Here is a 22,019-nt window from a genome sequence, read left to right on the forward strand (position 1 = left end):
CGATGCCTTTCTGCAGTAGATTCAAATATTTGCTAATGCTTACTGGTAACTTCACTGGTTAGATCGAGGCATTCCCCACCCCATCTGAAAAATGTTTACCAGAAAAAAATAACTCCTCAGTTTGGGTAATCTAAAAGCCTGCAAAGTGACAATGGCCCATCTTTCACAGAAGGCTTAACCCATCACCCATCCTCAGCTTTAAGAATCCAATATCACCTTCACTCTGCGTGGAGACCGCAGTCCTCTGGAAAGGTGAAAGGACTAATCCTACTCTAAAGAAGACTATCGCTAAATGAGAGGCCTGTCTCTAACACCCACAGCTTACTGTGGGTTAGAACTGCTCCAAAGTAAAACTTATACTTAAGTCCTCTTGAGTTAACATATGGAAGGCCTTTCCTAACCACAGATCTCCTAATAGATGAAAGGACCCATCCATTACAAAAATATGTCCTCAATCTAGGACAGGTGCAAAGGCACTCTGTGAATATGGAAGCAAGAGTCTTCCCCTCCCACATGGGAGGAAAATTCAGTTTCAGCTCAGCTAGGATCTAGTCTCACTAAAGACGTGGAAGGAAGTTCTCCACCTGAGCAGCTTTCCCCAACGTGGAAAGGACCACAGCAAGGGCACCTGAGCTCTCCAACAGACGTTCAACGCCAAGGGATTCACAGGTGGGTGCACCTGTGTGGAAGCAAAGCTGTTGCTTATTCTGGGAGCCCAATCTGAGGCTGAGTGAGGTGGGCGCGGGGATATTTAAGGGTTGGCGGAGGGCGGATTGGGTCGCTGCACGTCTGCTCCTCCTTCTCACGTTTCTCCTGCCGTCCTAATCCTGCCTTGGCCATGAGGGAGATTGCGCTCACGCAGGCCGGGGAGTGCGGAAACCAGATTGGCATCAAGGTTGGCAGCTGGGGCTCTGAGGGCCCAGCCCAGGCCTGCTGGGTGGTCAGGGAAGATGTTGGCAGTGGCCAGGCGGTGATCCTGCATTGCAGCCCTTGGGATCTCTGCCGGGGATGTGGTGGAACTGGGTGCTGGCGAGGTGGCTGGGGTGGACCCCAGGGACACGGTGGCCTAGGGATGGGGGTGCGGATGAGGGTGGGGGTGAGAGAGGGGCTGGGGCGCCTCAGTGACTCAGCCCTGGCCCCTCCCATCTCTTGCAGTTCTGGGAGGTGATCTCTGATGAGCATGCCATTGACTCCGCTGGCACCCACCATGGGGACAGCCACCTGCAGCTGGAGTGCATCAACGTGTACTACAATGAGGCCAGTGGTGGGACCCTCTCCTTCCCACACTGCCCTCCTGGGAACGTGGCCCTCCGTTCGCTCATGCTCTCCCACCCCACTCAGGTGGGAGGTACGTGCCCCACGCTGGGCTTGTGGATCTGGAGCCCGGCACCATGGACTCTGTGCGCTCGGGGCCCTTCGGGCAGATCTTCAGGCCAGACACCTTCTTTTTCGGTGAGCTGCCGGCGAGGACTGGGGTAAGGGCGGCTCAAAATCTAGGAGTTGCCCCAAGGTCATTGCTGTGGGAACTGTGCAGCCAGGGCCCCTGAACACCCTCCTATCCTCCACGTCGAGTTGCTCGATCTGCTTCTCCTAAACCGGCTTTGGGAGGAAGGCCCGAGTGTCTCCTCAAGGTGAGGAGCTACTGATATAAACTCCCTGCAGGGAGCTGAGCTGAGCTGGGGCCGTGGCTACTGTCTTCCCTGAAAATGGATAGGATCCACCCGCAGTGAGGTCTGTTAGCCCATCTCAGGTTTGACTCCTGACTTAATTCCTAACAGGGGAAGCTGCTGTCCTGTAACTGGGGGAGGGGTTTCATTTGCTCCACCTGCAGGGAGAATGGTGCTCTCACCTCACACGTGGCACTTGGCCCTTTTTTCATTATGGTAGTGACCACTGATGACCGTACACCTGGCCATCGAGTGACTGGCTGTACTGTCTTTACAGGTCAGTGTGGGGCCAGAAACAACTGGGCCAAGGGACACTACGCCGCAGAAGGCGTGGGGCTGATGGGGTCAGTGATGGGCGTTGTCAGAAAGGAGACTGAGAGCTGTGACTGCCTGCAGAGTTTCCAGCTGACTCACTCCCTGGGTGGGGGGACTGGGTCTGGGATGGGTACCCTTCTGCTCAGTGAGATCCGGGAGGAGTACCCAGACAGGATCAGAAACACATTCAGCATCCTGCCCTCGCCCAAGGTGTCAGACAGTGTGGTGGAGCCCTATAATGCCATCCTCTCAGTCCACCAGCTCATAGAAAATGCGGATGAGACCTTTTGCATAGATAATGAAGTGCTATATGACATATGCTCCAGGACCCTAAAACTGCCCACACCCACCTACGGTGACCTGAACCACCTGGTGTCTGTTACCATGAGTGGGGTCACCACGTGCCTGCGGTTCCCAGGCCAGCTGAATGCTGACCTGCGGAAGCTGGCCATGAACATTGTCCCGTTTCCCTGGCTGCATTTCTTCATGCCTGGCTTTGCCCCAGTGACCAGTCGGGGCAGCCAGCAGTACCGGGCCTTAACTGGCTGAGCTTACCCAGCAGATGTTTGATGCTAAAAACATGATGGTTGCCTGTGACCCCCGTCACGGCTGCTACCTAACGGTGGCTGCCATTTTCAGAGGTTGCATGTCCATGAGGGAGGTGGATGAACAAATGTTGAACATTCAAAATAAGAACAGCAGCTACTTTGCTGACTGGCTCCCCAACAATGTAAAAACAGCCATTTGTGACATCCCACCCCAGGGGCTAAAAATGTCTGCCACCTTCACCGGGAATAACACAGCCATCCAGGAGCTCTTTAAGCGTGTCTCAGCAGTTTACAGCAATGTTCAGGCTCAAGGCCCTCTTCCACTGGTACACGGGTGAGGGCATGGATGAGATAGAATTCACAGAGGCCGAGAGCAACATGAACTACCTGGTGTCTGAATATCAGCAATATCAGGTTGCCAGGCCGAGGAGGAGGAGGAGTTTGAGGAGTGTGCTGAGGAGGAGGTGGCCTAGAAGTTTCCTTTTCTAGGTAAAGGGTTGAAGCAGTGTGGATTCTTGTGTTCTGACAGCCATGTGTGGCTACGCACTTGTTCGTTTGTGTCTTCACCTCTCCTCCTGCTGCATTTTAAAGCACTTTCGTAGTATGCAGTTTTGCCTAATAAAGTATTTTCACAGCATCTGGTTTCACCTCCAATTTTCCATGGGCCCTCTGGCTACTGCTGCCAGATGCGCATAGTTGTCCTGCAAGGCTGAAGCAGTCTGGGCTTATCACATGCCCAGAAGCAAGCATTCCAGTGGCTTCAGGAGGGGTCAGCATGGGCTGTGGACATGGCAAGCAGGTGTCACATGAACTTGGGGATGCCCTGGGCCTTGGGCAGCGACGTGGTGGAAAACCTGTTCTTGAAGGCAAGCCTTGGCTTATCCCATGTGCCAAACTTCTAGGGTAGCAGCTGGCCCTTGTTTCTGGAACTTTAAAAGAGGTCAGTGACCCTGGTGGACAATGTCCCCGAAGTCCCATCTCAGGGTAGGAATGTGGTCAGACAGCTGGCTGTGAACCAGCAATGAAGGGTAGGCAAGTAGGACCCCAGCCACTCCATCACCATGATGGCCTGGGTGTGTTTGTGTGGCCTCATTCTCTTAATGAGGTGGGCATGGGATGTCTGGTAGGGACTACTGGGCAGGAATCAAGCCCAGTGTATGCTCACATACACTGAACCCTATGTAGAAGGGAGATTAGGTCCTGGGGGCTGTGGATGGTGGTTGCTAGGCCTGTGTGCTCAGGGCAGTCTCTCCAAAGGCACAGATGGGGTTTCTGAGCAGGACCTGGGGAGACAGGCAGGTGCTCACAAATGCTGCTTCCCCCAAGTGGCAACCAGTGAGAAAAATGCCCGAGTGGAGGTCAGACCTGCCCCAGTCTGGAGGACTGATGCTCTCTGGAAAGGTGGGTGATGCTCAATATCTGCTGTCTTCCTGTCCCCCACTCCAAAACTTCAGGGTAAAAATCATCCAGGATTGTCAGGATGAGCCTGGTGAGGGTGGCACCTTTGGGGACAGGCCCTTCAGCCTGGCAGAGTCTCCTCCCTAGGCTTCTCAGGGAGCCTGGACTGCAAAAGCCTGCTTTGGGGAAGCTTCAAATAAGAGGTGTGTGTGTGAGCTGGGTGCTGGGCAGCATGCACAGCCAGGGCTCTTCTCCCTGGCTCTTGTAGAACTTGTCCATGGCCTGCGCGATGGTGTCTTCATAATTCCCACCCCACCCCCATCACACAGATAAGATGAAGCCAGTATAGCCTAGAGGTAGGTAGATGTACATATTCTACCCCAGGTCCCCTGGGCATGACCACCTGCCTTCGACGTGTCTGGGAAAACAGGTGAGGCCCCTTTTTCTCTGAATGTTGGCAATGGTCTATTGCAGCCAAATGGGGAACAGGCAGGCAGGAGAGTGTCTCATCTCGAAAGAAGTGGCTCCTGGAAGCAACTGGGTGGTGGGTAGAGGTCCCCTATACTCCCCCAACCTGTTCTAGGAGCAGGAAAAGGGGCCTCTGTGACAGCCCTCCTCAGTGGCTCTCACTATCTGAGGGGTGTCCTTGCCTAACCCAGGTGTGCACCCATTTGAGATGGCCTTGCATGGACCTGGTTGGGAAGGTTCAGCTGCAGCAACCACAGGAACCTGCCCATACCTAGTGTCTCCACTCACTTGTGGGGCTAGACGTTCCTCCCTCCTGTAGTGGTACAGCCAGACTGGCAGAGGGGGCAAATCACCGCTGCAGTTCCCACCTGAGTCTGAGTGGGGGACAGGCTTGGTGCCCGTGTATTTCCCAATTACCTGGTTCCATTTGGGGGCTTCATGGACAGGAGTGGTGCTTTTCCAGATCTCTTTTCCACATGCCTGCTACAGGCCCAGGTTTCCCAGTTTCTGGAGCCCCCTTTCCAGCCTGGCAAGCATGGCGTGCTCTAGGGGAAGGACATCAAGCCTACAGGCAGCAGAACCTGTCTAGGTATGTTCTCTACCACTGGAGGCCCCTGGTTGTTTACCTCTTTGGGTGAGAGTCCGCTTAGGACCTCAGCATTCTTGTAGGACTTCAGAAATGTACAGACGGGCCCAGGAGGGAGCAGGGGCTGGGACTGACAGCTAACCAGTATAGTGGGGGTTGTAGTGCTCAGTTTAGTCTTGCAGGGAATTCAGGGAGGCCTGGATTTGCTGAATCTCTAGATGAGCTTGGGCTTGGATATGGAAACAGCATGGAGCCGGAGCCCTTCTGCACGCTGCAGTCTGAGTAGTTGCACCCTGGTGCATCCATAGGTGTTCCCGACCTGGAGAACAGCTGTGGATAGAAGCCAGGAGAGCTGTGGAGGGAAGAGGAGGAGGAGGAGGGAGTCTCATGGCAGCCCGAGCAGCCAGGCAGGGCCTCTGCAAGTGAGATGCAGATCCAGCCTGTTGGCCACTTAGCAGCTGCTTGGCCGGCTGCAGATCACCTGACCTCTGCTCATCAGTAAATGGAGGTTGCAGTAGCACTTACCTTCTGGGACTCCTGCAGCTTGAAGGGACAGCAAACACCACATGCTGAGAAAGCGCCGAACTCAGGCAAGCTTTTCCAAGAGCACCACATCAGATTAACTTCCAACCTGTACAGGACACCATCAAATCTCCCCACCCCTCATTCCAACGGAAGAAAAGGGTCTCTGTCCTAGGGGAGCAAGCACAGGCCTATCTATGCAGTGGGCACACGGCCCAGGTGGGGGAAAGGCCCTTGGATACATGCTGGTTTCACCAACCATCTGTGGGTTGGGTTTAGCCTGGACCCCTGTACCCCAGGAGGCCGGCGGCCCCCTGCGTAGGACAGGACTTGCAGGTGGGAGGGAGGGCTGAGCTTTGAGGGAAGCCATTATCTGGCCTCATGGGAAGTGGTGCAGGTGGTTGTTGGTGGCTCAGTTTTGCAGGACCTGGGTGATCACCCAAGGAGTGAAAATTGCCTTTTTATGAGAAATTGCCAAAATTGATGCAAGCTCATCAGTTGAAAAGGTGATTAATGCTGACAGTTGGCTTCACCTGCCCCTTCCTCACAAGTAACTGGTGTTTAGAAGTGGATTTGGTTCCTTCCCAGCCTTTCCCCTTTGCATGTAGCTGTGTGCATGTACTTTTGTGTGTACACAAACACACGTTCCCTGGAGGGGTGACTTTTATTTTTTTATTTGGAGGGATAACTAGTGAGGCAGCCTGACACTTGCTGATCTTATCTTTTAAGTGTGGAATGCTCTATGGAGTCGGCATTGAGTACTTCCTAGCTGGCCTCTGCCCGCTGTTTGGCTGCCCCAGTTTCTGCTCTTCACAGAGAGGCTGGCCAGCTGGTGTGATATACAGTGGCCTTGTTTGCAGCTAGTATGATGAGACAGGTGGATCAGGTACATTACAAACTGAAAAAGCACACAACCTGCAGAGGGAAAGGATAAATGACCATGTGTGTCCTGCTCTGCTAAAGTCCACATCACGTGACCGATATGACAAACATTTTTCACTTAACATTTGGACCCTGAGAAAGGGCATTTATGTTTTACTTTTTATTTATAACAAAGTTAGAAGAAATACTACCAGGCTTTCTTTCCCATTATCCTCAACTCCCACTTTACCCCCTCAAGTTTACCTACCTCAGAGAGAAAGCGGAGCTTGCCTGGTTAATGAGAGCCCGAAATTATTTCAGCCAGGTCACTGTGTAAAGGTCATACTGCTTCCATCTCCTTGTGCATCACTTGCACAGCTCAGATATCTCATAGCTCCCTGTATACAGGTAGCTGTGTTACCTTCCTAGCTTGCTTTCTTGGTTTGATATATGCCTGAGAGCATGTGGGAGCACTTAAGGTCTAGGCTCATGGAAGGACTGTTCTGCCAGCCCAGCTCATCTCTCCAGCTCAGCCTGCATGCATGCCTTCCTCCATCTGATTCCAGAGTAGGGGATGGGAGGTCTCACATTGACCTCAAGTTTATGTGACTTTTTCCACCTCTGCTTTCCCAGACTGCCCCTGCTGTGGGACTTGTAAGGAGACTTGTGAAGTCAGTATCTACTTTTCTTGTGGGGTTGTTTATAAATTATTCCCCTGCAGGGGAATAAATGTTAGAGGTACTCCAAACCCCTAACATATAAACATCTAAGCGTGGCCCTGTTTTGGTGGTAAAATATATATATATATAACGTAAAACTTACCATTTTAACCATGTTTAAATGTACAGTTTCGTGGCATCTGGTATATTCAGTGTTGTCCAACAATCGAATTTATCTAATTTATGCATATCTACGACTTCTTTATCATCCTAAACTGAAACACCATACCCATGAAGAAGTCACTGAACACAAGACTGATGTATTTGACTCCATAAAAATTAAAACTTTGTATGAGAAAAAAATGCCTCAAAGTCAAAAGTCAACAGACTAGGGAAATAGTTCTGCAACATACATGACAGACAAAAAGCTAATTTGGGATATATATAGATAGATAGATAGATATACACATAGATATAGATATATGTAGATATCCATTTTTAACACCATTTTAAAAAATACTGTCTTTTCCCCACTAAATAGTGTTGACTCCCTTGTTAAAAACCATGACTGTATTTTTTTGTTCTTTATTTCTATTGCATTGGTATTTCTGGCTGTCTCTATGCTGGTACAGCATTGTTTTGGGTATTGAAGCATTGCAGTAAGTTTGAAACCAGAGGTGTTAGTCCTCTCACTTTGTTAGTTTTTAAGATTGATTTGGCTACTTGGGGTATTTTGAGATATAATCTGAATTTTAGAATCGGTTTTTCAATTTTTGCAAATATTGGAATTTTTATAGTGATTTTATTGAATCTGTAGATGACTATAGATAACAACGGCACCTTGACAAGGTTTTGTCTTCCAGTCCAGAAACACATGATGTCTTTTCATTTATTTGTGTCATCTTTAATACTTTCATGCCATGTTTATAGTTTTTGCTGTATGGGTTTTTCATTTCCTTGGTTAAGTTGGTTTCTAACTATTTTATTCTTTTGATGCTATCACACATGATACTGTTGTCTTGGTTTCTTTTTCAGATAGTTTATTGTTATTGTAGAAATATAACCGATTTTTGTGTATTGATTTTGTATCCTGCAGCTTTGCTGAATTTTATTTATTGCATCTGACAGTTTATTTCACAGAAACTAAAAGATTTTTAATATATATGTTTATGTCATCTGCAGATGATTTTACTTTTTAAAAAATTGGAATATCTTTTATTCTTTTACTCACCTTATTGTTTTAAGTAACTAGAACCTTCAGTACTGTATTAAATAGAATTAGTAAAAGCAGGCATCCTTGTTTTCACTCTTAGGGTAAAAGCTTTCGGTCTTTCACCATGTTAGTTGTGTTTGTTTTATTTTTTTTTGTACAATATTATGTTAAGGTGTTTTCTTTCTTTTTATAGTTTATTAAGTATATTTTATCATGAATGTGGGTTAAATTTTGACAAATGCTTTTTCTTCTTTGATTAAGATGATCACATGAGGGTTTTTTCCTTATGTTAATGTGATATTACGCTGATTTTCATGTGTTGGAACATACTTTTATTTCAGGAGTCAATTACACTCATTCATAGTGTATAATCCTTTTATATACTGCTAAGGTTGAGTTGCTGGTATTTTGTTCAGGATTTTTGCATCAACATTTATAAGGGATTGTTTGTTGGTAATTTTCTTATGGTGCCTTTGTCTGGCTTGGTGTCAGGGTAATACTGGCTTCATAGAATAAGTTAGAAAACATTACTTCCTCTTCAACATCCTGAAAAAGTTTGAGAAAAAGTGGTGTTAATTCTGCTTTAAACATTGGGTAGAATTCCACAGTGAAGCCATCTGGTCCAGGCTTTTCTTTGTTGCTGGGTTTTTGATTACTGATGCAATCTTCCTGCTGAATCTCCTTGTTGAATAGGTTTATTCAACTTTTCTGATTCAGTCTTAGTAGGTTTTTTGTTTCTAGGAATTTGTTCATTTTATTTAGGCTATTCAATTTTTTAGTGTATAGTTCCTTATGGTACTCTCCTACATCCCTGTTTACTCCAAAAATTTGTTAGTAATGTACTTATTTTATTTTTGAGTTTACTAATTTGTGTATTCCCTTTTTTTCTTAGTCAATCTGGATAAAATTTTGTCAGTTTTGGTCTTTTTCAGAGAACACGCTCGGTTTTGTTGATTTTTGATATTGATTTTCTATTGTCTATTCCACTTATTTCCACTGCTATCTTTATCATTTTTTAAATTTTGCTAGTTTTTAGTTGTCCCTCTTTAATAGTCCCTCTTTTTCCCTCTGTTTTTAGTTCCTTAGGAGTAAAGTTGTTGATTTGGTATCTTATTTTTTATAATCATTTATAGCTATACATTTTTCCCTTATGGTACTGTTTTTGATGTATCTCTTAACTTCAGATATTTCATATTTTTAATTTGTGTCTAGATATTTTCTATTTTCTCTTGTGATTTCTTCTTTTATCCATCCTTGAGTGTTTAATATCCATATTTTTAGACATGAAATGTGTAACCTACAAAATTTTCTTGATTTGTTACAGTTTTATTTGTTGTAAGTTTTTATTTCAGAATTAAGTGTGTGTATCAACATTTGTTATGTTCTCATAAACTTTGTAATACATGGAGATTCCTGGTCCACATATGTAAGTCTCTACATGAATATTATTTTGAAGCATTTAAACTTCTGTTTTGATATTTCAAAGGTCTAAATGAAATTGAGATTTTGGTTTCTCAGATGAAATCATGGTAGGTGACTGAGAAATGCTTAAAAATTAGCCAAAACTTAAAATTAAGTTGAAGTTTAGCTTCAAGATTCAACCTGAATAAGTCGCCCTGTATTAATGGTAATAAAAAATAAGTCTTTAATGGTATAAAAGCAAACTTCAGAGATTTTTTTTTCCCAGTTGACATATAAATTAAAAGCTCTAAAAAATTTTTATGGCCTTATTCATTTTTTACTTTAGAATTCCAACTTTTTCTGGTTAAAAATTTTCCAAACAGATTCCTGTGTATTTGAAAGACAAATAATTTTTTATTTGAAATGCTTAAGCATTTAAGTAAGGCCATGAAACTTTCTTGAACTTGTGGGAATCCATGAGAAAATCTGACATTATGTTCTATTCTCTTGGAAGATAGAAAAATCGTTTGACTTCTGTTTTGCTGACAAGAAATGTGGTCCTGAGCAAGGCTACCTGGGACAATGACCTCACACACGGGAAACGCTGGAGCCCATCTGTTTCCAATCTGCTGCTTTCCAAAAATTAGGGAAGGTCAGTTTTCCCTTTGACACTCTCTGTTTCTACCAATCCCAATGCCAGGGGTGTCCTGCTTCTACAAGTGACAACGACAAATATAGTCCTGAAGAAAGATGAGCTGATGGCATTCCCAGCTTATTACCTCTCCTTGGGTGCTTTATTTCACATACGTGGATTCAATTCATAGACTCAGCTGGGTGAGGATCTATAATTCAGCTACATTAGAAGTGACTGCTTAAGACTGAGATGTGTGGTGAAATGAGGCAGAATTTTCTCAATAGAGTGTTAGGAGAATTTTCTCCTCATAATTACTATCTTACTATCACTAAATAATAGCTAAAATGAGGAAATTATTCAAGAACAAATAGAAATGTAATCTTATGAGGACATAAATTTAGAGATTTGTGGAGAGTTCTTCATAATTTTATGGTGTTCTCTTTGAGCTGGGATTATAGTTGACATTTCACTATAATATATTAGCTGTTCTAGACCTTAAGCATTTATGTAAAGCTTTCTTTGTTGTACTTTAAGTTCTGTGATACATGGGCAGAGCATGCAGGTTTGTTACATAGTTATACACGTGCCATGGTGGTTTGCTGCACCCATCAACCCGTCATCTACATAGGTATTTCTCCTAACGCTATTCCTCCCCTAGCCTCCCATCCCATGACAGGGCCCAGTGTATGATGTTCCCCTCCCTGTGTCCACGTGTTCTCATTGTTCAACTCCCACTTATGAGTGAGAACATGCAGTGTTTGGCTTTCTTTTCTTTTTTCTTTTTCTTTCTCTTTTTTTTTTTTGAGACAAAGTTTCACTCTTGTTGCCCAGGTTGGAGTGCAATGGCGTAATCTCGGCTCACCACAACCTCTGCCTCCTGGGTTCAAGCGATTCTCCTGCCTCAACCTCCAAAGTAGCTAGGATTACAGGTATGTGCCAATATGCCTGGCTAATTGTGTTTTTAGTAGAGACGGGGTTTCTCCATGTTGCTCAGGCTGGTCTCAAACTCCCCACCTCAGCCTCCCAAAGTTCTGAGACTACAGGCGTGAGCCACTGCTCCTGGCCTGGTTTTCTTTTCTTGTGTTAGTTTGCTGAGAATGATGGTTTCCATCTTCATCCATGTCCCCGGAAAGGACATAAATGCATAGTATTCTATGGTGTATATACCTCATTTTCTTTATCCAGTTTATCATTAATGGGCATTTGGGTTGCTTCCAAGTCTTTGCTATTGTGAACAGTGCTGAAATAAACATACAGTGCGTGTGTCTTTATAGTATAGTAATTTATAATTATTTGGGTATATACCCCATAGTGGGATTGCTGAGTCAAATGGTATTTCTGGTTCTAGATCCTTGAGGAATTGTCACACTCTCTTCCACAGTGTCTGAACTAATTTACACTCCTACCAACAGTGTTAAAGCATTCCTATTTATCCACAGCCGCGTCAGCATCTGTTGTTTCCTGACTTTTTAATAATCTCCATTCTAAATGGCATGAGATGGTATCTCATTGTGGTTTTGATTTGCAGTCATCTAATGACCAGTGATGATGAGCTTTCTTTCATATGTTTGTTGGCCGCATAAATGTCTTCTTTTGAGAAGTGTCTGTTCATTTCCTTTGCCCACTTTTTGATGGGGTTGTTTTTTTCTTGTAAATTTTTTTAAGTTCTTTGTAGATTCTGGATATTAGCCCTTTGTCAGACAGATAGATTGCATAAATTTTCTCCCAATCTGTAGGTTGTCTGTTCACTCTGATGATAGTTTATTTTGCTGTGCAGAAGCTCTTTAGATCCCATTTGTCAATTTGGGCTTTTGTTGCCATTGCTTTTGGTGTTTTAGTCATAAAGTCTTTGCCCACACGTATGTCCTGAATGGTATTGCCTATGTTTTCTTCTAGGGTTTTTATGGTTTTAGGCCTTATGTTTAAGTCTTTGTTCCATCTTGAGTTATTTTTCGTATAAGGTATATGGAAGATGTCCAGTTTCAGTTTCTGCATATGGCTAGCCAGTTTTCCCAACATGATTTATTAAATAAGGAATCATTTCCCCATTGCTTGTGCTTGTCAGGTTTGTGAAATATCAGATGATTGTACGTGTATGGTCTTATTTCAGAGTTCTCTATTCTGTTTCATTGGTCTATGTGTCTGTTTTTCCACCAGTACCATGCTGTTTTGGTTACTGTAGCCTTATAGTGTAGTTTGAAGTTGGGTAGTGTGATGCCTCCAGCTTTGTTCTTTTTGTTTACAATTATCTTGGCTATTTTGGTTCATGAGAATTTTAAAATAGTTTCCTCTAATTCTGTGACAAATGTCATTGGGAGTTTAATGAGAATAACATTGAATTCTTTTATAGATTACTTTGGGAAGTATGGCCATTTTCAGGAATTAATTCTTCCCTATCCATGAGCATGGAATGCTTCTTCATTTGTTTGTGTCCTATCTGATTTCTCTGAGCAGTGGTTTGTAGTCCTCCTTGAAGAGGTTCTTCACTTCGCTTGTTAGCTGTATTCCTATGTATTTCATTCACTTTGTAGCAATTGTGAATGAAGTTCATTCACGATTTGGCTGTCTATTTGCCTGTTGTTGGTGTATAGTAATACTAGCAATTTTTGCACACCAATTTTGTATCCTGAGATTCTGTTGGTGTGGTTTATCAGCTTCAGAAGCTTTTGGGCTGAGATGGGGTTTTCTAGATGCAGGATCATGTCATCTGCACACAAAGATTATATGACTTCCTCTCTTCCTATTTAAATACCTTTATTTCTTTCTCCTGCCTGATTGCCCTGGCCAGAAATTCCAGTACTATGTTGAATAAGAGTGGTGAGAGAGGCCATCCTTGTTTTGTGCCAGTTTTCAAGGGGAATGCTTCCAGCTTTTTCTCATTCAGTATGATAGTGGCTGTGGGTTTGTCATATATGGCTCTTATTATTTTGAGGTGTGATCTTTCAATAGCTAGTTTATTGAGAGTTTTTAACATGAATGGATGTTGAATTTTATTGAAGGCCTTTTCTACATCTATTGAGATAATCATGTTGTTTTGTGTTTAGTTCTGTTTATGTGATGAATTACATGTATAGATTTGCCTGTGTTGAACCAAACTTGTATCACAGGGATGAAGCCATCTTGATCATGGTGGGTCAAGGTACCCTTATCAGTCTTAAGTTCAGTCTTTTTACATAATCCCATGTTTCTTGAAGGTTTTGTTGTTCATTCTTTTTTGTTCTTCTTTCTCTATTCTTCTCTTCCTGTCTTATATCAGACAGATAGTTTTGAAGCTCTGAGATTCTTTCTTCCACTTGGCCTATTCTGCGAGTGATACTTGTGGTTGCATTGTGAAGTTCTCATGTTGTGTTTTTCAGCTCCATCAGGTCAGTTATATTCCCCTCCAAAGTGAATATTCTGGTTATAAGCTACTGTGTTCTTTTGTGATTTTTAGCTTCTTGCATTAAGTTAGAACGTGCTCCTTTAGCTCAGAGAAGTTTGTTATTACCCACCTCCTAAAGCCTACTTTTGTCAGTTCAGCCATCTCAGCCTCGGGTCAGTTCTGTGTCCTTGCTGGGGAGGTGTTGTCATCATTTAAAGTAGAAGAGGCATTCTGCCTTTTTTGAGTTTTCAGCGTTTCTGTGTTGATGCTTTCTCATCTTTGTGGGCTTATCTACCTTTGATCTTTGACATTGCTGACCTTTGAATGGATTTTTTGTGGGGTCTTTTTTGTTGATGTTGTTGTTGCTTTCTGTTTGATTTTAACAGTCAGGCCACTCTTCCCTAGGACTAGGGCTGCTGTGGTTTTTGGGGGTCCACTCTGGACCCTAGTCACCTCAGTCTCTCCTGCACCTGGAGGTATCACCAGTGAAGGCTGCAAAACAGCAAAGATGGCAACCTGATCCTTCCTCTGGGAGCACCAGTCCAAGGGGGTACTGACTTGATGCCTGCTGGAAGGCTCCTGTAGGAGGTGTCTGGAGACCCCTGTTGGGAGGTCTCACCCAGTCAGGAGGAACAGGATCAGAGACTGCTTAAAGAATCAGTCTGACTGCCCTTTGGCAGAGTAGGTGTGCTGTGCTGACTCCCAGGAGTCTTCAGAGCCAGCAGGCTGGAAAGGCTCCATCAGCTGAACTGGGGAGACAGCAGCTACCCCTCTCCCTGGGGACTTCATCCCAGGGAGAAATCAGAATTCTGTCCATACAACTCTGGCTGGAGTTGCTCAAATTCCAGTTGGGAGGCTCTGTCCAGTGAGGAGGGATGGATTTTGGTCTCACTTAAAGAAGCATCCTGGCCACGATCAGTCACAACAGCTATGCTGTGTTATGGGGGACTCCTCCTGGTCCCTGGTGCCAGCAGGCTAGAGCGACCAACTCAAACCACAGGTAGAGTGGCTGCCCCTCCCCCTGGGAACTCGGTCCACCTCCAGCTGTCTCCAGACTGCTACCGTTGGCCAGCTGGAATTCCAAGCCAATGGGTCTTGTGAGGTGCTGTGAGAGTGGGGACTCAGAATGATGTCACTTGGTTCCCTGGATCCAGCCCCTTTCCTAGGGGAATGCACGGATATATCTTCCACTTTGCTGGAATTCTCAGGGCAGAGTATGCAAAACTCCCTGGTTTCCATGCTTCCAGTGAGCCAGTGAGCACTCCACCAAGAATCCACACAGCTCTGTGCTTCAGACCCAAGGCTGTGGTGGCTGAGCTCATGAGGGGACCTCCTGATCTGCAGGTTGCAAAGATCTATGGGAGAAGCATGGCTTCCTGGCCAGAGTCGCACAATCATCACTCATGGCCTCTCTTGCCTGTGAGTGGGGGCTCGGCTAGCTCTGCCACATCTGAGTGGGCCATTGCCCCACTTGCGTTTCCTGACTTTCTGTGGGTCAAGCTCTCTGCCTAGTCAGTCCCAATGCAAGAACCTGAGTACCTCAATTGAAGATGCAGAGTTCACTCGCAGTTTTCATCGCTCTCTCTGTGAGAGCCATGGGCCACAGCGGCTTCTAATTGGCCAGCTGGGCCCATCTAAAGTATGATTTCTTAATACATGAGATGTTTTAAATACGTAAAAATAATGATATTTATCACAAATAATATTTTGTCTCATATGATATAAAAATTTCTAATCAATTCTTTTTTGGTTACCACAAAGCTATCGGGAAATGTAATGTCTGCCATTTATAACATTTCTGTAGAGTTAATAGAACTTTACTTGAAGGGAGTCTGGCAATATGCATCATGACTTCAAGCACTGCCAGTGAAGTGGTGGAATTTGAAGTGGTACTCACATCTTGTTACTGGGATTATAAATTCATACAAACTTTATCAATTGTGATTAAACAATATATACCAAAATTATAAATGGAAATACTCTCTGATTCAGCAATTTCATTTCCAGAAATTTACTCTACAGACATACCCACGTTGCCTGGAATTATGTATGAATGGGAGAAAGTATTATACCACATTTTTAATTAATAAAAGTCTAGAAATCACCTTAATGTTTATCAATCACATTAATGATTATCACCTTACTGTTTATTGAAACTATGGTTATTCATATGATAGAATACTACGCAGCTATTTAAAAAAATAAATTTTAAAATGATGCTCAAAACTGATGTCCAAGATATGTTACAAAGTAAAAAACCTGGGTGCGGAGCTATGTGTCTGATATGCCTCCATTCCTATAAAATCAGAGTGTATATAAATACATAGAGTATCTCTATTAACTGGTAACTGTTACAAAATTCAAAGTTAATGCAGTCAAGATCTTTCTTTTTTAATGCTAAAACTCCAAGGAACTGCACAACATTTGAGGATTTCCAACACATCCCAATCTACCTTTGAACCTAGAGATTTTAAGAAATGAGGCTCTTGAGAAATCAAGCATTAATATTCCTAGCTACAGTTGTTTGGGATGTAATTAGAATGATCCATTCTTTGAAAGTCTGTAAAATTTGCTCATAAAACCATCTGGGCCTACTCCTTCCTTTGTGAAAGATTTTGTTTTACTAGAGATTTTATGTTGTTCATGTTATAGTACTTCTTAGGTTTTCTATTTCTTCTTGATTCTTGAGTCAATTTTGGTACCACTTAGTACCCCACATGGTGCTTGGGATCAGAACACATCAGTCAAAGAGAGAAGAAAGGAAGGCAGGAAGGAGGGAGGAAGAAAGGAAGGAAGGAGGGAAGGAAGGAAGGGGATGAAGAAGGAAAGAGAGAAGGAAGGAAAGACTGAGAGAAGGAAGGATGGAGGGAGAGAAAGATGGAAAGAGAGAATGAGAAGGAAAAGAGAGAGAGAAGAGCGGAAGGAAGGAATGAGGGAGAGAAAGAGGGGAAAGAGAAGGAAAGAAACAAGCAGGGAGGGAAAGAAGGGAGAGAAAAGGAAGGAAGGAAGGAGAGTGGGAGGGAAGGGAGAGAGAGACGGAGGGAAGGAAGGGGGAGAGAGAGGGAGGGAGGGAAAGAAAGAGAGGAATGTGAAAGGTGGGGATGAGAAGGGAAGAGGAGCCAGTCACAGGCTACAGGCTGTTTGTGCACTTTTTTTCTTGACCCAGGTAGTTCTGCCTTTTAAATATTCCACCTTCTGCCAGGAGTTACACTGTTCAGTATTCATTCCTCAGAGCATTCAAAGGTCTATGTGTGCCCTGTCATGATGGAGCATGGCTTCAGCTCTCAAACACAACTCTCAGCCCAAATATTCATGACTTGTCCCTCCCATATACTCATCAGTCCCCCATGCTATGGTCTTCACGTGTCCCCCAGAGCACAGGTGTTGGAAACTTAATCCTCTATGTGACAGTGTGGAGAGGTGGGGCCTAATAAGAGTGATTAGGTTATGAGATTCTGCCCCCATGCATGGATTAAAGTCATTATCTCAGGAGTAGCTTAGTTATCTTGGGGGTGGGTTAGTTATCTTGGAAGTGGGCTTGTATTAAAAGCAAGTTCAGCCCCTTTTGCTCTGTTTCTTTCTCAAACTCTTGCTCTTCTGCCTTCAGCCATGAGATAAAACAGCAAGAAGACCCTCACAAGATGCAGATCTCTCATCCTTGGACTTCCTAGCCTCTGGAACTCTAAGAAATAAATTTATTTTCTTTATAGATTACCTAGTCTATGGTATTCTGTTATAGCAGCACAAAGTGGGTTAAGATGCCCCATTGCATGGAGGGTACTGATCCACAGGGTTGAGATCATTGACTTAGGGCTGGCTGTCTTATACAACATCCCTATGGGAGTTGGCCTCCATATTCCCTATTTTCCAGGAATCTCAAATGGTTATCTCAGGCCAAAATATAGCCCAGATATTTTGCATTTGGCAATATTGCCTACTTTTCCATAAGTTCATCATGGCAGCTTTGATGTGCTCGCTTCTATGATCCCTGAAAGGATATGAGTTCAAGATCCTGCAAGGTTACAATCCAAGGATAGAAGAGCCTAGACAAGAGTCCCATCACCTGGGTGATCAGTGCAGAGATATGTCACAAAGCCTCCGTAGGCAAAGCCTCGACAAGAGTTACATCACCTGGGTGACAGGCAAACAACAATGACAACTTATTTTCATCCCCACTTCAGTCTTTGAGGTTAGACAGACCTGGGTTCAAATCCAAGCTCCATCCCTCACTGTGTGAACTTATTCATGCTGCTAACCTCTCTGAGACTTGATTCTTCATTTGTGAAATGAAGATAAAGCCCCTTCTCTCAGGGGCTGTGCCAAGGATGAAATGAGTCATGCATTGGTCAGGACAGGTGATGCTGTGTAACAAACAAGCCCCCAAACCTCAGTGGCTTCAACAGCAAAGTTGACTTCTTTTTTTTTTTTCTTTTTTTGTGGGGCAGGAGTGCGTGGTGAATGGAATCTTGCTCTGTCACCAAGGCTGGAGTGCAGTGGTGCAATCTCAGCTCACTGCAGCCTCCACCTCCTAGGTTCAAGTGATTCTCCTGCCTCAGCCTCCCAAATAGGTGGGACTACAAGTGCCTGCCACCACACCCAGCTAATTTTTTGAATTTTTAGTAGAGACGGGTTTCACCGTGTTAGTCAGGGTGGTCTCGATCTCCTGACCTCATGATCTGCCAGCCTCAGCCTCCGAAAGTCCTGGGATTACAGGCATGAGCCACTGCCCCCGGCCTTGACTTCTCAATTGATTTCACATCCATCACGGGTCAAGAAGGGGGCTCTGGTGGTCGTAGTCATTCAGAGACTCAAACAGATAGACCCTTATCCCAGAAGATGCTCCCAGAGATCCAGAAACAGAGCAAAGAAAACACAATCAGCCATAAGCCTCTTCTTAAATCCCCTGCCCGGAAGGGATACACATTTCTTCTGTCAGAGCTGTTGCCGAAAATGTCTCAGGCAGCCAGGCACAGTGGCTCACATCTGTAATATCAGCATTTTGGGAGGCAGAGGCGGACAGATCACCTGAGGTCAAGAGTTCAAGACCAGTCTGACCAACATGGTGAAACTCTATCTCTACTAATAATACAAAAATTTGCCAGGCGTGGTGGTGGGTGCCTGTAGCCCCAGCTACTCTGGAAGCTGAGGCAGGAGAATCACTTGAACCCGGGAGGTGGAGATTGCAATGAGCCAAGACCATGCCACTGCACTCCAGCCTGAGTGACAGAGTGAGACTTCATCTCAAAAAAATGTCTCAGGCTATGTCTGAACCAGGAGGGTAGAAAGAATATTCGTTTTGGTTGCCACAAACCACTGAAACAAAGATGCAGATCATTGATGTAAAATGACAGTTAGTTCCTTCCCACTCCTTTTCAGCTTCTCTTTGTTGCTATGAGCCAGCTTCTGCTGTGTCAGTTTTCAGTCTATTGCCTCCCAGCTCCTAGTGCACCTTTCAATATGTGCACCGTGATAAACTGGGAAACACTGTTCAATATACCTTCTGGAAGTGAACATTCTGCAGCAATCTAGATAGAGGATGGAGAGACTGCAGGGGGCAGGAGCTGTCTGGCTGGGCCTTGATCATGTTCAAGCCCCAATCACAGACCAAGGCGTGGTCCCTCAGCCACCTTGCAGCCTTGGCTTGCAACATCTCGACATGGAAACTAAAACTCAGCAGGGCCCATTTCATCTGAAAGTTCCTGAAAAGTTGTCCAGACCCCCTTTGTGCCCCTTGTGCAACCTGCACACAGTGATCTGTATTCTAGAGGGTCCACACACAGCTGTCATTCCTTCTGCCAGACCCTGCGGGACTCACGCATTCTGGTGGCTTCCTGCCCTAGAAAGGCAGCCAGACTCCCGCCATGCATCCCTGCACCAGCTGCTCATGGCCAGCTCCCTCCCCTGCACCAGGGGCTCACAGCCGGTTCCCTCCCCTGCACCCCAGCGGCTCACTCACCTGCTCTCCAGTGGCCGGCCTAGTGCTTGCGCAAAAGCTGCTGACTAGCTCCAGCCTGGCCAAATCCACAAACGTATCTTATGTGGTGGCTGAACCACATTTTATGATATCTGAATCCCTTTCAAATCTGTGTTTCCTTGGGTACCTCCTTCTGCACTAGGGCACCAGGCAGAGTTGCTTTATGTCTTACAGTGACTCTTTTATCATAGTTGTAATCCTTTATACTACACTTCCCCATTAGACCCACTGTGTGGTTTCTATCTCTTGATGGGACCCAGGCCACTACATACCCTAACCTGTGCACAATGCACTTCATTAGTTCCTCACCATTGGTCCAAGATCACGCTCAACCACCCCTCTCTGCCCTCTCACTTTCTTTCCTTAAGTGAAACCTCTAAACGCACTATTCGTGCCCAAAGCTTCCCTGTTCTTCCTTCCCTATATTCTTGGCCAGATACAAAAATCTGATGCTCTGGCAAATGCAGAAATGGGGAGAAGGCAGAGGAATCATTTCTCCTCCCTTAGGTAAGCACTGAGGTTAATGTCATTCCATTGTGTGAGGAATAAAAGAGAGCTGCCATCATTTGCCTGGGCCCATGAAGCTGTCATGGCAGAAATGGAACAAAGGTTTAGGTGTCCGGAATGTCAGTCCAGCTCCTATGCCTTCAGAAAGTGCTGTGGAGGGAGACACTAGGGGACCCCACTCATGCTGAGCACTCAGGGGTACCCAGGTGCTGAGAGTGGGGACGTGACAGGCTGAGTTGACTCAGTTCAGTCCTCCTACACCAAATAAGGATGGAAAGCCTCACATAATAGAAGTGAAGAGAGGGAAAAAAGCCAGAAACTATTAAGAGTCTGATGCCTGGAAGGCATGGGCAGAATGACAGGGAGATTGGAGCAGAACAGAGGCCCTAGATAGGGACAAGGGGAAGGAAGTGGCCTCAGTGGCCAGATGGCGCCCTTCACTGCACAGAGGCTGGAGCCTTGAGTTCCAGCTAGTCCTTGTCAACTACAATCATTCTGCCCAGTGGCTCAAGGAATCCTGGAGAAAATGTGTTTTCTGCAGTCTGGGGAGGTGAGAATAAAACAATTCAGCCTCAAGAGGTTGAAAGCCCAGGAAATCATAGCACGTGGAGATGGGATTCATAATTAAACTTCCTGCCCTTGACTTCTGGTTTGGTCAAATGACTCACTTTGTCCAATGGATGTGGTAAAATGATAGTCTGCCCATTATGAGCCTGGGTGGTAAGATAAGACCTTCACATTTCCCTTTGTTCTTTACACTCCTGCCATTGCCATGAGAAGAAGGCACCCTGGCAGGCCCCAACCCCAGGAGGATCAGAGACATTTGGAGCAGATCCAGCTCAGCCAGCACAGTTCGAGCTGAAATCTCCCAAGCAACCCATGCTCATGAGTGAGAAATGGTCGCCTATGGTCATAGGCCTCTGAGGTGTGGGGTTGCTTGTTACAAAGCAAGAGTTAACTAATAGAGATTTCTACCTCACATCCCTATGAATCAAAGAACAAAGGAAATAAAATATAAAATGTGAAAAAGCAGATTCCCAATTTTTAGAAGAAAACAGAGGACATATTTTATGACACTAAGCAGAGAAAAACTTTAATATGACACAAAACACAGATATCATAAAAGAAATTACTGATAAACTCAACCTTATTAAATGTAGAAGCTTTGATCTGACAGGCCGGGCGCGGTGGCTCACGCTTGTAATCCCAGCACTTTGGGAGGCCGAGGCGGGCGGATCACGAGGTCAGGAGATCGAGACCACGGCGAAACCCCGTCTCTACTAAAAATACAAAAAATTAGCCGGGCGTGGTGGCGGGCGCCTGTAGTCCCAGCTACTCGGAGAGGCTGAGGCAGGTGAATGGCGTGAGCCCGGGAGGCGGAGCTTGCAGTGAGCCGAGATCGCGCCACTGCACTCCAGCCTGGGCGACAGAGCGAGACTCCGTCTCAAAAAAAAAAAAAAGAAGTTTTGATCTGACAAAAGAGGCGATGAATACAGTTAAAAGACAAAGACAGTGCAGGATATGGTTTGGCTGTGTGTCCTCACCCAAATATCATCTTGAATTGTCCTCCCATAATTCTCTTGTGTTGTGGGAGGGACCTGATGGGAAATAATTGGAATCATGGGGCAGTTCCCACATACTGTTCTCCTGGTTGTGAATAAGTCTCACGAGATCTGACGGTTTTATCAAGGAGTTCCACTTTTGCATCGTCCTCATTTTTCTCTAGCCACTGCCGCGTAAGAGGTGCCTGTCACCTCCCACCATGATTCTGAGGCCTCTCCAGCCATGTGGAACTGTAAGTCCAATTAAACCTCTTTTTCTTCCCAGTCTGGGGTATGTCTTTATGAGCAGTGTGAAAATGGACTAATACAGTGCACAAATAGGGAAAACATAATTGTAAGGTAT

The 22,019-nt window shown here is 45.1% G+C and overlaps 1 pseudogene; it reads left to right on the plus strand.

Moving 5' to 3' along the window:
• The first annotated feature begins 838 nt into the window (after positions 1-838).
• On the plus strand, positions 839-3,003 carry LOC129481890 (tubulin beta-8 chain-like; annotated as a pseudogene).
• The last annotated feature ends 19,016 nt before the right edge of the window (positions 3,004-22,019 follow it).

Source organism: Symphalangus syndactylus, chromosome 5, assembly GCF_028878055.3.
Source record: "Symphalangus syndactylus isolate Jambi chromosome 5, NHGRI_mSymSyn1-v2.1_pri, whole genome shotgun sequence".
Taxonomy (NCBI): domain Eukaryota; kingdom Metazoa; phylum Chordata; class Mammalia; order Primates; family Hylobatidae; genus Symphalangus; species Symphalangus syndactylus.